This window comes from Talpa europaea (assembly GCF_964194135.1).
Source record: "Talpa europaea genome assembly, chromosome: 6".
NCBI lineage: Eukaryota > Metazoa > Chordata > Mammalia > Eulipotyphla > Talpidae > Talpa > Talpa europaea.
Genome location: NC_140072.1, coordinates 36,322,399 through 36,340,493, shown reverse-complemented (window position 1 = coordinate 36,340,493; position 18,095 = coordinate 36,322,399).

The following is an 18,095-nucleotide window of genomic DNA, read 5'->3' as shown; positions in this document are numbered from 1 at the left end:
ATTTGTTTTTAGATTTTTGTCTATAGCAGCAACAGAAAATAATATATTAGTAAAATGAGGTCATTGGTACATTTTAGATATTATTTCAATAACAAATTTGAGGGGTTTTTTGGTTGTTATATTGATTCTGACTCACTGAACTAATTAATTTGGTGTCTCAGAAACACAACCATGGATTATGAGCTAGTATTTAAATAAGTTTTAATGTTCTAATTATTTTGTTCTTGCATATTATAGTAAGCAATATTTTGAAGAAACAAAAAACTTTAAATCAAATGTTAGGGATTCTCAGTCTTAATTTCATAGCTATCCAGAATAGTTTATCTTTAGAAACCAATAGTATTATTTTAAAGAAAATTTTTCTTTGTCTTCTTTTCAGTGTTTTATTAGTTTTTTAAATTTTAATTTCTAATATCTAATCAAATTAAATTATAACTATGTTATAGTGTGATGCACGCAGTGTGTATCAATTTTGATTTCTTCCAGCAGATATCAACGACTTGCTTACGCTGAAGATTTCCCTCTACCTCTAAGAGAATGTGTGTTCAGCTGCTACACCATGTGAAATACTATAATTGGAACCTATTCTACATTCAAATAGATAAATTATTAATACTCTCGGCTGCTGTTAAACAAGCATCACATTTGCGGCATTGAAATTCTGATTTGTCAAGTATTGGGGGATGTAACTATATTAAACAATGCGTCTATGTCTATGTGAGGGGGACAATATTCTTTAGAAGGGGGATCTTAATCAGTCTCATGCTGAGCAAAAGAAAATTGTAAACTATGCATTAAAAGAAGATTTACTGAAAGTTATTTTTGCTAGATCCACTGCATTCTAATTCACTGCTTCCCCTTTGCTTTCAATGATAATATACGTAATCTTCCAGCCACATTCATGAGCAAAGTTTGATGTGGATTTACACTTGTGGAGCTACATTACAATGGGTAGATTTAAGGTATTATAAAATGAGTTTTTGGATTTGTTACAGAGGTATGGAGCCCCTCAGACACAGGCAGATAGGTTTTCCAACATATGGCAACCACCTTATTATAAAACAAAACAGTGTTAAATCAAAGTACCTGATTACGATTCGTGAGTGCCATGCAGCTCCGATAGCCAGGCTTATATTTAATACCTCAGAAACAATATCATTTATTTTTCTGTCTTCTCTTATCCCTACGTTATTGGGTTTGTAGGCTTTGAAACCTTAAGCAAAAGGATAAAACACAAATTATAGAAAACATTGGAGTATGGAGAAATCAAATTACATTCTCCACAATCCTGAAAAAGATGGTTCACATTCCTCTTGTGCAGTCTGGGCGAATCCCCATTACAGAGAGCTTTCGAGGGGATAATTAGTAGTCTTTGGGGTACAAGGAGAGCATTCATATTGCAGTAGGAATAGTTATTTATACTAAAGGGTTAATTTACAACTCTGCAGCAACCATAATCCAAGTTTAAACAAATAAAACCTATTACAGAGAGGATTCAAATAATCAAAAAATTTTGTCAGGCATTATTTATGTACAATGAATATCCAGGGTTGTTTAGGAGAAGGGATATTTTATTTTGGACTAGTCATGTGGATTCTCCTTGTTTTCCAGGCTCTTCTTAAATTTCAAATTCATTATGAAATTGTGGAATTTTGGAAGCAGTTCAAGACCTGAACGTAGAGAACAATATAATAACCATCAATGGTAGAACGCAAACTCCTTTGCAACATCAGTTTCTAATAAAGAAGATGTTTGTAGAAACAGTGAATGACAAAAAACTGTTGAGTGGGTGAATATATTCAGTTGGGTAACAACTGGTTAATTTATAAGCAATCAAAGGTGAAGTTCCATGGCCTTGTCTTGGGCTCCTGTCCCCAAGCACTGCTCTCTGATTAACAAGGCTTTAATTCCAGTTCTGACAGACAAAAGTGTGGACTCTAATGAACTGTCTGCTGTGTGTAGAAAGCTGGTGATAATGTAGAATGTTAGTTACAATAATGATAATCTTTAGTATTTTTAGCTTGTCAGAACTTGCACAGCTAACAACAACCAGTCTTTTACTAAAACTCTACCTCATCAAACTAACTTAATTAGCAATTCAACTCCTTATTTTTGTTTTGGATTCCCCTCTGGCTACTAATTAAAGCTTAATCGAAACCGCTGAACTGAGGTTGTAAAGAATTCATTAATATTAAAATTAGCCCCAACAATTTTTTTGGGGCTGGTGCAATTTGTATTTGTTACTGTCAAGGGTTTGAAACTCAGTTGAATTGTAAAAAAAAAAAAAGCCATAGTAGAAATTTTCAGTCTTCCATACACTTGAGCTGAGCCAATATCACAAATACCAATAGTTTCACAAACATCCTTTCTGACCACACAAACAGTCCACTTGGGCCACTTTTAAATATAGTTAGCCAAAATATAACTTGGATATCTTTCTGCAGTCTTCACATTGCTTTATCCTCCTAAGTGGTTTCATATTTTGGATAAAAGAGAGGCGAAAGGGCTCTGGAAAAAATTTCAAGGATTGATTTTTATGTATTATCTTGACAAGATTAATATGCTTGAAAAACGAACAGATTTAGCTCTTCACTTTGATATTTTCACTTTCTGTAACATCAAAGATTACTCTAGCAGCAGTACTGGTCATTCTGAAAAGTAAAATCAAATGAACGCTAACCCAACTGCTCTGTATAGAATACAGTTATTTATTTTTTTTAATGAAATCTGATCTTTTATCAGGAATAGTTGAAAAGGAAATGTCATGTATTCTTTTTCCCTAGTAAAATGATTATGTCGGTATATTCCTTCAGTTCTTTTCCAGATTACTTTTGATGGTTTAAGTAGCAAATTTTAAAATATTTTTTTAACTCACATTAAAAAATCATTTATTCAATATTTGGGTATTTGTAAATATCCTCAATTTCAATGAGACCACATTTTGTTTTTTAGTATGTGATATTGTAATTGCAAAGTGGAAATGTTTTTCTTCTTGGTGAACAGGAAATGATTTTCATAAATCAAATCTCTTTTCATTTTAATTTTTGATATTTTAATAATTTTATGAAAACATGTATATTTATTTTACCCTTTAGGAAAATTCCAAGTATGTAGGAAACAAACTTGTTGGCACTAAAATATACAGCAACTAATACTATTTAGCATATCTTATTAAACCTGAAAATTAAAATACATTTAGAAAATGCAAAACTTTATCAAAATATACATAAAAATTACACTTGCATCTAGGTTTCATTTAGATAACATTTGTGACAAATTAATCATGCACGTATTTAAAAATAAATATACATCCATTTTTAAGCCCCTGGATTAAATAAACAATGGCATATATGGCCCACGATTTTATCTTGGTGACAATTTCCATGAAGTTATTTAAATAAATTTTGACTTCTGACAAGAGGATGTAATTTATAAAACAGAACATGCCTATCAGTGGAAACTAAATTAGCATAATGAGGATATTTTCATTTCTGCAAGCACAGTTTTTGACATTCCAATGTGGAGTCCTTAGAAGAATCCAGTAAGAAAGGGCCAATAAGCTTAAGGAGAAAATTATGAATAAAATACTTGGAAACTTTATCCAATTTGAGTAAACAAAATAAATTTTATTTTCACAAAGAATATTATTCGTCAAACTGACAAAAATGTTTCTTAAATGTAGAAAAGTAAAAAACAGCCTTAACTGCAGTCACCCTTATGACTAAGGGAAGGGTTTCGTGGTTATCATAGTATGGCAAAAAATATTGTTTGACATTAATGTGATGCGATTATTTTTGTCAGTGTTTTGAATTAATTTCCTATTGTATTTCATATAAACACACTGCAATCATAAGTATAACCTTTTAAAATTGTTTTACAAATTCCTGTCCTGAGTGAAATGAGGCTTGTTGTTAACTGAGTGATTTGGGTTATTGGAGAAACAAACACAAAATCGTTAAGGGAAAATAGATGCTTTTTAGCTTCAGCAGTATCATGCTGTATGCACCAAAGAATATGCTACTTTACTATTAAATTTGAACCTGACCTGAGAAATAATGAAAGAAATCACATTATTTCTTTGTACAATATTTGGGGGGAAAATGGAGCAGTTAAATATGTTAAATCAGTGACTGTATTTGAAGCTTAAATTATAAATATTGTTTATAACTTTGAATGCAAGAAAGTTGTGATATTTTCCAAATAGGACCCTTAAAATATTACTGATATTCTCTGGATGTTTTTGAATTGGATGTCCTTAAGTAAGCTAAGAAATCATAGACATCTCTATATAGTCACATGAAATCTTTCAGCACTTGATACCAAACCAGGTAGATAAACGCTGCTTGACAAAGAAAATTTCTAAAAGGGGAAATTTCCTAAAACTTTCTCCTAAAAGAATGTGTATTAATCCAACAGATTAACATATTGTATTTCAGAGTATATGACGATGTCACTTTGTCAGCAATGTAAGTTTGATATGGATGTGGTATTAAGACGTTATGATACTACAGTACAACACTAATGATGGCTAAGGGATTATGGTATTTTCACTTTATTATTTTAAATAGACTTTTATTTGTGGCCTTCTTAATGCATCTATATTCCTGTCATTATTTGTGATCCTAAATGAGGTTTAACCTCTTGCATAATTAAAAACATTATCTTTGGAGTTATATAAAACCTACATGTTACAGATTCTAAGTAAATATTTTTATTTTTTCAATGTAATAGCTTTGTTTTGTCAGTCCCTCATACTGTTTTTGTACTTGTTTCTAGTATGTTGATCAGAACCACTATTACATATTAAATTTTATACATATAATATATAAATATATCATTTCAGTTTTAAATGCAACAATCATCTTAACTAGCATTAACAGTCATAATGTTTTGTGGATATAATAATAATAATAATTAGCCCAGGAACATATACCTGACATTGACATAAATATTCATTTTCTTTTCTGCTATTTCTTGTCTCATCTATACAGTTAATCCAAAGTGCTGTTATTCCTCAACTATTGGTAAAAAATGAAAAAGATAGCATATTTAATATATATGAAAAACATCACTCAATATTTGCTCCAATATTTGTTATTGGAACTGATGATAAAAGGAGATTATATAATCATGAAAAATCTACTTTGAAATTAATAAAAATGTTATCATCTATGAAATGATTTCTAATTAATAAAATATTAAATAGTTTCTTGAACAGTTAACTGTGATTTTGCAGCAAAGTAATACCACAAAAAGACAAATTTGACTTGTGCATTTAAAATACTCCTTTCTATGTCATTATTTTTTCTATGTAAGGACTGAGGGAAGAGTGAAAAGAATGAGCTAGGGTGATGAAGGGAGGACAGAAAGACTTTTAGGAACTGCAAAGGACCTGAATTCCTCCGTGTCTGCTATGTGTGCTATTTGGTCACATGGTACTAACCTCTTGAGAAAGTTCATTGGATGGAATCCTTACTATTATTCCCAAAGGTAGATATGTAAGTGCAACTTTTAGAATTTCCTTAAAAAAACTCCCCTTAACATGTCCTACAGATTACAGTGTTGGAAAGTCAGCAATCACAAAACATTAGGAAAGGAGGAAGAGTAGAGTTATGGTTTCCAGGGTTTGGAGGAGAGCTGGGGAGCGAGGAATACATGTTTACTGAGTAGAGTTTCAATTTTGCAAAATGAGAATAATCCTGTGAATAAGTGGTGGTGATGGTAGCACTGCAAAGTGAATGTAATTAATACTCTTTAGCTGCATAATTAAAAACAGATAAGATGGTAAATTTGGCATTGTGTGTATTTTGCCACAATTAAACAAGTTACATATATATAGAAAAGGAGATAATTCATTTTAAATAAATAAAACTTATATGTTGTGATATGAAAGTGAATAATTGACAAAAATAGCCGAGCCAAGGAAGGATGCTCTACATGAGTTTTAGGAACAATAACATGGTCCATGACCTGGGAAAATAGAGATTGCATATCAAGATCAACACAAAATCTGCAATTTTATTGTCAAGAGAACAGGCCCTGCTGCAAACCAGAAAAGGGTGATGTGGCACAGGATTCTTGGAAAGATGTTGTTCCTGCCTAAATGACAGTAGGAAACTCATAGACACAATTTTAAATACCCAGAATTGCTCAGATCTGAAAAACAATTAATAAAAATCCCGGTCATTAGGTATTGTAGGAATGAGTTAATGAAGAAACTAAGTTTTTGAAATATGAGCATATGTCAGTGAGAATGAAAATTGTCTTAAAGCCTTCTCTTTTTAAATACAGATGATTATTTCAAGTTGGAATGCAGGCAATATGGTAGCTGAATGATGGGCTTCTGGGGACGGAAGGAAACACAACAGGAAACAGATGAGACACCAATAGGGCAGAGTTAGTTCTTGGTTTAACCAATATCTTGGTGCACTTATATGTCATAATTTTAATAATAACAATTGTACTGAATGGAACCTATGGAGTGTAGGATAAAATGCTGCTGATGTTAACTAGTTTGTAACCTACATATCATTCTCATTTCCATATTGTATGTTCTGTCATTTTAAGTAGGATTATGGAGTTTCTACAAAGTCTTAAAGATCCTTCTCAAATTCAGTAAAAATAAATATTTAAACAGTGTCAGACTGAAATGAGATACCCAAGATGGGTAAAATGGTCCCCTTTGGATGTGTTTAACAAGAATTAGCTGTTTCTTGTTGTTATATACATTACAGAAGCATGTAAGAAAATCCAATGATTTGTTGTCAAAGATTAGGAGTAAATGAATTATAGCCAGAATGCCTAACAATTAGGAGTTAACTGTATAATTAAGAAGATCAATTCTACAGTTTTTCAAATGATTTGGGAATGGATTTTTAAATGAACAAAGTAACTTATATGCATTTTGTCCTTGTAATTATAAAACATGCACAGAAGTGTTAAACAAAGCTTAACAACCTCACTTACTCCTTATTCATGGATATATGACTTTGTGCAAAGAATTCAAATTCACTGGTCTATCAACAGAAGGATTACAAATAACACTCCTTGTCACTAGAATACCTAAATGCAGGATTTTATTTTATGTTTAAAATTCATTCTTCAAGTGAACACTTAAAGTCTTGTTTAATGACAGTCTACTATGACATTAATATTCATATCATTTATGCATTTAACTATATATTCTTTAATTTCAAAAAGTAAAAATTTAAAGTGATTTTTGATACACATTGCATTTTGATATTTATCAAAAGTCTGGATTTCCTTTATGGAAATTTGCAGAATATTCAAGAAACTATAATATTAAAAAGATAATCTTTTCTCCTTTGATTTCAAGAAGCTATGCATTTGAAGCCTAGTTTAATAGCAAATATATAAATGTGCACACTAATTTAAAGTTATCTTGGTGACATATATCTGTTTTTATCTTTAGCTTGATGAAAAATGAGCCATTTTTTCTGTGGATGATATATAATTTTGGCTAAAAATTCTGATAGTTTAAAGGATTTTACTACAAGTTTATTTCCAAATATGTAAGGAAATATACCACAGTCACATAACTGTTCCACTTAAATTAGTTTAATATGTATAAAGCAAATCAACTACACTTTAGTACATGAATAATTTACTAAATAATAATTAAATAATAATTTAAAATATTGATCATAATTATGCCCATTGAAAAATATATTTGATTCTGTGAGAATTCATAAATAAATTTTACTAAATTTATTAATTTTACTAGTTGGTTTATATTTGATTCTTCAATGACAGCCAATCATTCTCAGCATATCATTAATTACAAAATTTAAGTCAGCATCTTGGTCTTTTTACTTTTACTTCATTCACAGATGTTGGCAATTTCTCCAATTATATCAGCTGTAAGACTTTTTTTTTTAACTGATTTATTAAATTGTTTTCAGGGTATTCCTAATGTTCTAACACAATAAATATAGGCACAAGAAAAACAATTTTCATGCAATCCAAAGCAGAGGAAATTATTGCTTAACTATCTTTTCCCCTGAAAAATTCAAGAATGATATACATAGAACTCAAGTAATTGTGGATCAAAAAAATATTTTTTTAAATCCAATTATTTCCAGAAACCAGTTGAAAGCAGATGAACTTACTCTCAACCTTGAACACCATTTCAGCTGAACAATTATGACAAGCTCCACTAATTCCTCTTATGCAACCACATTTGGAAAGTTCTCCACAACTTTTATTAGGATCACTAATGTGGACAATTTTATTTTTTTATTTTATTTTTTAAATATTTCTTTATTTATGCATACAAGAACAGGGGTACAGGCCAGAGATGTGAGGGGTGAGAGGATTCACCAGAGAGAGTGGGGAACAGAACAGACAGACTGACTGAAGTAACTACTGAGGGGACATAGGGCGACACAGGAGAGGTCTGCCTCGCCATGTGGGTAGCTCCTTGGCTGGCTGTGGACTGAACTCATACTGCAAAGGCTGAGGATTGCTTCATAGTGTGGTGCTTAACCCCTTGCACCACCAGGGAGGCCCAATGTGGACAATTTTAAACCAAATGCAGCTTGATCTGAATTATACAGGAATTCAGTCACTTGAAACATTTATGTGAGAGAAGTGTCAATGATAGATTTTTCTTTACTAGTGTGGATTTTAAATATAATATCTGCAAGAGAAGAAGGGGGAGAGAGAGAGGTTGAGAGAGAGAGCCAGCCACAAGAGGGAGGGAGCACTCCTCTAAGCAGTGGTCACAAACCATCAGGGCAGGTGATCTGTGAATCAGTGGATGAAGGTACAGTGCAAAGTGGGCTATAGGGGGGGCAGAGTGGTTAGCCCAATCTTACATCCTGGCAAGCCCTCTAGAGTCCCACTGCCCTATTTCCAGGGTTTGTTTTTCATATGGAGGGAGGAGGACCGCTTATTTTCTTTAACTCTTTTACATGAAATGTTACCAGTAGTCATAACATAGAATAATGACTAGGTCATTATCCCAAAAAGAAAGAAGAAATGGGAAAGGGACTTTGCCTTGCAAACCTAATATAAGGTAATTCGACATCAGCTTGATGACCAGACTGTTGGTGGGTGAATAAAGTTGTATAATCAGAAAAGGGTGTGGAAGAGAACATTGAGCAAGAGTTAAATGATAATGTACTGGAGAGAGCGTGAGAAAAAATGGCAACAGTTAACTTTTTAAATGCCTTTTAATATTCATCTCACAGATGGGCCCAGCATGTGCTGACGAGCACACCTGGATGGAGAGCAGGCTGCCTGGATTTCACGGGGACCCTAATTATAAACAGACAAGTGGAGAAATGCCACAGGTCAGCCAGCAGGGCAAAGGGGAAAGGAAAGTGCCACATTCTCAGAATTTCCCAGAGAATAATAATATCCACAATATTTCTATACCTTTCATCTGAAAAAGAACCAGAAACAGCTCTGTCATCAAGGCAAGAAAGTGCTAGCCAGGCTTGACACTCTCTCCCTGCTCTGATTTACATTACCCCCCTGTACTTATCTTCTCTGGAGATAAGAGAACTCTCTTAGCATTCCCCAGGCATCTCTGTCATTCCATGTTGAATCTTGCAATGAAGCAGGTAGAAAAGAAATCAAATCATTGGATATTGGATTTCCCCAAGAGTGGTATTTCACTGGGACTCCAATTTGCCCACTGGGTAGGTCTTGCTGTTTGTGTTGCTCTTCACTCATTCATGGATACTTTCCCATGGTCAGACCAGACGTGACCTTCAAATTCCAATGAGCCTATCAGGGTCCCAGCTCAGTGTCCTGTCAGACTTAGTTTCTCCTTATTCCACCAGTAACATCACACTATATTTTTCTTCCCAGATCAGCAGGATACTGCCCTTTGAACTTGTATCAGAGGAAGGCAAATGCATTATTTAAAAACATTACATAGCTAATATCACTTAATGTGTCTTTCCTTCCTATTTCCATAGGTTCTAACTTTCTGAATCCTATCACTTCAATGTTTCTAGCTTTTATGTGACTATAAATCCTATGCAGAACTTTGCTCCACCTGGGATTTAAAGGGAGGTAAAACAAAGGAATTGTGCTCAATTTAGCTTGTTCACAACTAAATGCATACACATTTGTCATAAATAGACCTAGGAATGGACAATTGCATAAAAGCAGATAAATAAAAACGTCAGGTTGATGGTAGAGTATATTTAGCTTTCAAGTTTTGAATTGTAAACTCAAAAACAAAAGAAGGCCAGTATATCTATTAGATTACTTTGAACTAGGAATTTAGAAAACGCAACTAACATTATTTTAAAATAAAGTTTATTATTTATTTAATAAGAAGTCTGGGATTTGGGAGTCCCAGTGTGCATGGCTAAGCTCACTGTCCTGAAGGCTCCATGGTCCTCACAGGTACCTGGTGGGGCCACTTCAGTGGGATGGTAGTGGCTTTTTCTGGAAGCTTCCTTCCTTGTGAGAAGATGGAGGCCGCGACTCTAAGTACCATGTCTTTGTACTGAAGGAGATAAGGTGCATGGTGTCTACCACCCAATGAGAAACATTTCTCATTGTTTCTCTTTCCTTTTATCAAAAAGGGAAAATTTTTCTCACTATTCTTCCAGTTGACAGTTTCGTCTTTACCTCATTAACTGCGGCTGGTTCACATGTCCACTCTCAAGCTTCTGTGAAAGTAATTTCCTGGCTTTCAACTTCTCTAGTGGGAGTTTAGACAGGAAGACAAGTCTGACAACAGCTATTGAGACACCAACTTGGTGGATGTAGTCCAGCTTTGCTTTTAAGCAGGAGTACATTTAGATTCCTATACACAATTTGAAATACGGTAATGACACTTGTTGTGGATATTCATTTTATGGGAGGGAAGACACCAAGACAGCAACAACAAAAGCTTCAATGAACTAGTAAAAAAGCTTGAGTTTTTTTTTTTTTAAATCAAAAGAAATTGCCTATAAGTAGAAAGTCAAGGATAGACATTTAATAAACAGGCTAATTTCTCAGTTAGACTTACTAATGGAAATTTATGTATCTGATTTGCTCTCAGTTTGCATTTATTATCAGTAAAATGACATATAGAATCATAGATAATCTGGTTAAGTGTTTCTCTTTTTACTTGAGTACAAATTGATATGTGATTTTGAAACTTCAGTGAAACTAAAGTTTGACTAAATAAATCTCTTTTTCACTTACCCTGCAGGGCAAAGGTGCTTTCGTAGAAAAAGACACCATCAAACCATAGAAAAGAAATCTTATTGCAAAGATTACTCACAACAACTAACAACAACAACCAATGGGTAACATTTCACAACCAAGGACAAGTTGCACCTTGACTGTTTACTCAGCTGAACCAGGTCAGTCAGCTTGGTGGGAGCTGAGAGTGTCCAATAACACCCGAGACCCAAATTTGAGTTTGCTTATTCCTCTCATGTGACATCTCCTGCATTTCATTCAGTGTTTGAGTTAAGTTTTGAAAGGTTAATTTTAAGATTGAGAAAATCAGGATTTCAAGTGAGCATTTACTTTTCCAGCACCTTCTAGAGAAGGTCTTCAAATAGCAGCTCCTTTGTAGTCCTTCGTATGTAAACCTCCCCACTTCTGCTCTGTTCTGTCAGTTCGCTCAGCCCTGGTATGGTAGTGTTCACCTATTCACTTACAGGATTTAAGCCCTCAAGTCTTTCCTTTCACTGTGACAAATGAAGGACTCTTCATTCTAAATAGTTGCTTTTAGCCTTTTTTCTCTTGTGTCATTAATCTAGAGTACTCCAGTTCTTTCTGATGAATTTCATTCTCTCTGGCTCAGAAATGACCCAAGAGATGGCATCACATGGTTGTCCAGGTTTCAGATTTTCTCATTATAATGCCCAACAATGATCCTCACAAACATCAAATTGCTAGTTATTTGTGTTAGTAAGTCCATCTTACAGATGAAGAAATGGGCAGACCGCCGTGAAGTCAGTTCCTTCAAATGACTGAGCCTGGATTTGTACACAGGGAATTCGAAATCCAAGTCCCTGTTTTAACCTGTGGTCTCTGTGCCCCCGAGCTAAGGCTAAATATAGAAGAACAGGATACCCCCCTTCAAAAGCTGCAGCTGGGCTCGCTCCTGGCCACGTCCCTCCTGGCCATTGCAATGAGAATAAGCTGTTGTCACTGGGAAAGTCTTGGCCCCATGACCATGAGCTCAGCTTTACCCCCTTCTAGAATCTTGGAAGAAGCCTTTCCAACTCTGGACTCTGTCTCCTCATCTCCATGTGAGAAGTTAAAACACAAATAACATCCCACACCTGCCTCATCCTAACACAAGCAGGTTGAAAGTGCCCCTTCTTCAGGGAGGCAAGCAGAAACCAAATGGAGTTTCTCCCCTTCTTGATTTCCTTGGATTTTAATTTGAAGAAAAAGAGAGAGAACTGCAGGGGACCAAGTCATCTTTCCAGGGCTCCATCAGCAGCCCTTGCCTCCTGCCGCTGTTCTGATTAATGGCTGTGCCTCCCACCGAGTCCCTGTAATAGGTGTCAGGAAGGTGTTTACTCAAAGTTTTACACCCAATTGTCGTGAAGGTCAAAACAATAGGGCATCTCCCATGCAGGTTAAACATCTTTTTATGAGCACATACTCTATTAGCGAGGACTCTGGATTCTCAGGCCATTAAATGTCGTGGGTTCTTGATACTTTCTTCCAGACTGATGCAGCAGGTCCAAAGGGGGAATTGTGGGGCCTCAATTTCTAGGCACTGAGTTTGACTTTGGGCTTTGGGAAAGCATTCGTGGGATACAGATGTTCACAGTCTCCCCAGCTTTGGAGGGTATGTCTTGTCTGCCTTTGAAAAACCTGAACTGTTTTAAACCCAAACAGTAATATCAAAATTCTTTTCCCAAGGAAAAGCCATTCATACAAAACAGAGATGGCATATATCCTCAAAATTAAAATGTCTCCTAATTGTCACATTGATCAATGACCTTGAACCTCCAAATTAATTTTGTCCTCTCTTTATCATCTTTTCCTATCCCCCTCCTTCATCGTTTCCATCTCTGCCCACAGGTATCTGTTGGGGGTGTATGTGTGTGAATTTTTGACCCTAATTCTGAGGATGAGAAAGTCAAAAGTCAGAGTAAATTTCTTTAATGTCAGATGCTTTCAAAGTGCTGCCTGATGGTAGTTCACACCATGCCTGGAGCCATCCTCAGCCCTAATATTCCCTGTGACACACATAGTACTTTCTGCAGGGACCACTGTAAAAGTTAGACCACTGAGGCAAAGACTAGAGAAAGCTGACAAGTCCACTGAGAATCCTCCTAAGAACAAACACCTAGGTCTTCTGCTGGGTTGATTTTAAACTTTAAAGCACCCTTCTGGACATAAAAGCATGTTTCCCTTTAAATGATGTAAGTGATTGACAGTCTTCTTGGGTAACTTTGCCACCTGCCACATGCATGAAGGGCCACTTCTATTTCCCAAGTCCGGGACAAGTTTGATGCTTTTTCAAACTATCAAATCTATGAATTTGGTACATCTGTGTCTAATGAATTTGAATAATAAAGCACATCTCCAGGAAGAAATTAATTCTACAGATATTTATTGAATCTTTATCATGTGCTAAAATCCTTGGGATTAAGAAGGATGGATGATATACAATGAAAAGAAGGGGTAGGAAGAAGTATCAGAATAAGCTGGAATTGCAGAGAGTGGGAAGACATTGTCTGGTAAAAATAAGAAGAAAGGAGATGGACTTGGGCAGAGTGTAAATCCTTTCCCTGTAGAGAACCTGATGACCATCAGGAGCCAGGTTTTGCCACTTTCCTCATAGGTGGATGCAGAAACAGGTGACTGGGAAGGTGTAGTGCATGCTCTAAATTATGCTAATCTGGATTTACAATCCGACTCCAGAAGTAGAGATGTTGCTCTCTAAATCAGACAAAATCTGGACTCATTTTGTGATGTTGTAAGTTGTATTATGGAATCCAGACTTTACGTTCATCATCAGCAGGATGCTGAGTTGTATACAGCAGTGTATGCGAGTCAGTGCTTTGAGATAATTCTATGGCACTGTGAGCTGAAAGTGTAAACTGGAGGCCAGATTGGAGAGTGATTAGGGAAATGGATGAAATAGTCTTTCATAGGAATAATAATATACAAATGGTCAGTGGCTGCACCATATATATATATATATATATACACACACACAAACACACCGAACTCTAACTCACAATCTGCAATAACCAATCCAGGAAACCAATCTATCAGCAATAAAAACCAGCTGGGAAGCCAGATTGTTCTCTTCTGACTTCAAGGAAGAAGTCACTATATCTAGCAGTGACTCCAAAATCCAAACTGTAACCCCTACTGGCACTCAGACCAAAGTGGCCAGGTCTTGATCAATAACTGGCTGCTTCCTTTAATTTTGTCCCCACTTCCAGTGCAGGACCAAGTTGGAAAGGCAAAGATCATCTCTAACCAACTATACAGAATATCCACTGGTAGCTAGTCTGCCCCCTGATGACCCCACCAATAGCCTCCAGTCAGGGCATATGCAAAATACCTGAAACCTTCCCCTTTTCCACCATAAAGCTTTCCTTCTCCGCTACCTTCCTTTGGGCCTCTGCCAAAATAATGATGGAGGCTTATTCCCAATATCCATCTCTGAATAAGCAGCTTTTGCTCATTCTCATGTGATCGGTTTTTGTTTATTTTTACATTGAAAATGACTATTGGTTTTTGGGACAGAAGGAGGGGACAGGAAGAGGGTGAGGGTGAATCTGGAATTGCTGAGACAAACTCATTTCTGAGGGTGGAGGTGTCATCACCTGACACAGGGAACTAGAAGGGAGAGCAGTATTTGCGAGAAAACTGCATTGAATAAGAATTCAGTTGTAGATTTCTTGGATTCTCTGGACTCGTTTAAGCATGGCATACATAAAGAAAGCCTCTTTGTTTTTTAGGAATTTTTATTATAGCACAGGGTCCTGTGCTAAGGGTTTTACATACTTTATTTCATTGACTACTCAAAACAAATCTGTTGAGTGGAGATTATCTTTCCAATGTTTAAAATGAAGAAACCAAAGCTCAGAAGCAAAATAGGACACAGAGATGGCCAGAGAGAGCACTTAAACTCAAGTCAGGTTGATGCTCATACCTATGCTTCTGTCACCACAGTAGCACAATTACCAGCCAGGAGGCTAATCACTCCTGGATAATAGTATTGAGAGAAGGAACTTCAGAGTTAGAAATTTAATTTGAGAATCACTTTTTCATCCTTCACATGGGCTGCCCTTCTACATCCCAGCCCATGATTGGTATCTGATAATTTTTTTTTTTTGAGGTAAGATGCCATTGTATTAATGGCTTCTTTTTAAAATGACATGAAAGGTGGGTTCTGTTTTACATGGTGTTGGGTTTGTATCGGAAGACCAGTCAGTTTTTCATGGCCATTCCTAGCTTAGGAAACTTGAGCAATGTAGTCAAAGGTTGTCGAGGTAGACTTTTGTCTTTAAGGTAAAGTTGGAATAGACTGCCTGTCTTTTCAATGAAGTGTTGAGGCTTAAATGATATCACCTATATGAAAGTACTCTGTAAATTGCAAACTTCAAGGAAATTGAAAGATCTATTTTAAAGAATTTTTCTATAGTTAGTAGTTGATTTTTACTATTGTAAAAGAGGCATCAAATTTTAAGTGTTTTCAAGCACCTACAGCTCATTCACCCTCTCGTCAAACAACCACGAATCTCACATGGATTCACATGTTACACACTACATACTACATGGTGTCACTTGTTACCCAAATAGAATGTGGAGAATGCCAAGAGCTCCAATGGTCTGGGTCCAGCTCTGGTACCTACAATGGTCTGATGTTAGGCACCTGGTTTTTCTTACAGAGCATCTCCATCCTGCCTACTTCAAGGGTAACAGCGGGTGAGACAGGAGTGGTCTGCTGTGACATATGGGTTAGCTCCTTGGTTGGGGATTGAACTCAGGCTTTCAAGGTGGGCCCTTGCAGTGGTAGTACTGAGATTTAACCCCTTGGCCACCAGGGAGGCCGTCACACCTACTTCACAGGTCCTCAGGGGACTTTCCCATGAGGTGATGTGTGAGGAAGTATTCCATTCACTATAAATGCCCACATAAATGCAAAGAAGTATGATGTTGCATTTGAAATGTTCTTTCTAAGTGCCACTTAAATAGTGGCTCGAATAGTGCGGTTGTTATTATAACTGACGAGCCTAATGGATTTCAGCAACTAAAGATATATAGAATCTTTTACTACTGCACAAACTCCCTGGGTATTTCTCTATAATAAGTACACTCCCTTTCATTTGTAGCTATATATTGATATAATTAACCTTTGCCATATCATGTGCTTTGCTTTTAATTCTGGATACATAACTCAGAATTATTTCATTGTATTTATCACTATAAATAAGCCCTACTTTATGTCTAAATTAAATAACACTGTAGAACATGCTACCAGCCTCATTGTACTTATCTTTCACCACAAACAATTCTGTATAACTCGATATTTTCTAAGTGCTCCCTTTAGATGTGGCTTATTGAATATAAAATTTTTATTTAAAAAAAGATTTAATAACTAAGATCAGGAAAGGAAATAATTGAAGAATAAATGCCCCTTTGGTTCATCTATCAAATCAACAAATGTAATTATAGAGAAGAAGAATTTCATACTATTTTATCTGTTTTCTGGTATTTATCTTTTACCTCAGGGTATTAGCAATATTTACCGATGTATCTCTTAGGAAGCTCTGTTTTTTGATATACACAAACATGAAATAACCAAACTACATGAATTGTACTGTCTTTACATCCTAAAAGTCTCATCAATCGCCTTAATTCATTTATCCTTCAGTTGGGAATGATTCTTCTGGGACCACAGTTTGCTATATACAGACTTTTAGGGCCCCTGTGGCTGCAGTGACAGGGACTCGACCCCTCGTGACTCCCCTCCGCCCTGCAGCCTCACTATAAAAGCATCCCAGCTGGCTGGAGCGTGGCTCTCTTTAGCTCCTCAGTTTTACATTTTATTATTTCAGCCCCTGGGGGAGAGACTTCAATAATGCTTCACTGACTCCTCATCCACAAATTCGGGGCAGAGTTCTCATTGGCCCAGTCAAACTCAGTTGCCCACACCTGGATCGATAGACTGGGACCAGGGAGTGAGGCCAACATGCAACAGCACAACGGTTTTAATTTAACTGTGAGAATAGGTGGTGAGAGAGGAGGTCATTCCTACAAAGGCCTGATGGGAAAGGTCATGGTCAGTTGACCTTTGCAGTCACCATCTTTCACATTGTATCTGGGAAGGAAGTTCATGAAGTGGTAAGAATTTACATTATTAGGAATGCCCCTCAATTATCTAATGTATGAAGTTACAGGAAATTCTGCAAAGGAATAATTCTATCACTTTCTTAGTGACTGAATGTGATAGTGATCTCTTTTAATTGTGACAATAGCCCTGTTAACCTCAGTCTGCAAGGAAGGAAGCTGTACTTCTGAGACCTACTGAGCTAGCTGACATTGGCTCCACCAAGCCACAGATTGCCCAGGAGTAAAGACTGTAGCATAGTCCTCATTTAGAAATATATACACTTTTTAAATTTCCATAACATTTGTTCTAAATTCAGGTTATCTTTCTTAATCATTTCAATATCCCAAGGTTTCATTTCAGGGTTAATCTAACTTATTTGTTCGGCGCTATGCTACCATTAAAAACAGATGAAAATTTGCCTTGCTTTTTCCAGCACTGCTTCCTGAGACATTTCTCCATTTTCATCTCTTCTGTTGTTCATATCTTTGGACAAATGGTAACCATCTGATATATTTATTTACCTCAAGATGTGATATTCTTAGTGCTTAGTTTTTCTTAAAAAGGGTAGGTGGTCATTCAATTAGTATATGGATATAGCAAAAGAGGTAACTTCTAATTGTTCACTTTTTGTTTAAAGATATAAAACATATATTGCTTTTCCATAGAAGTCTGATAATAATTCAAAAACATGGTTCTTGAATATACATATATTTGTAGATAGATCTCTCTCTATATAGCTATATCTGTAGATATACACATACACGTATACACACATCTATACATAATACATACATAC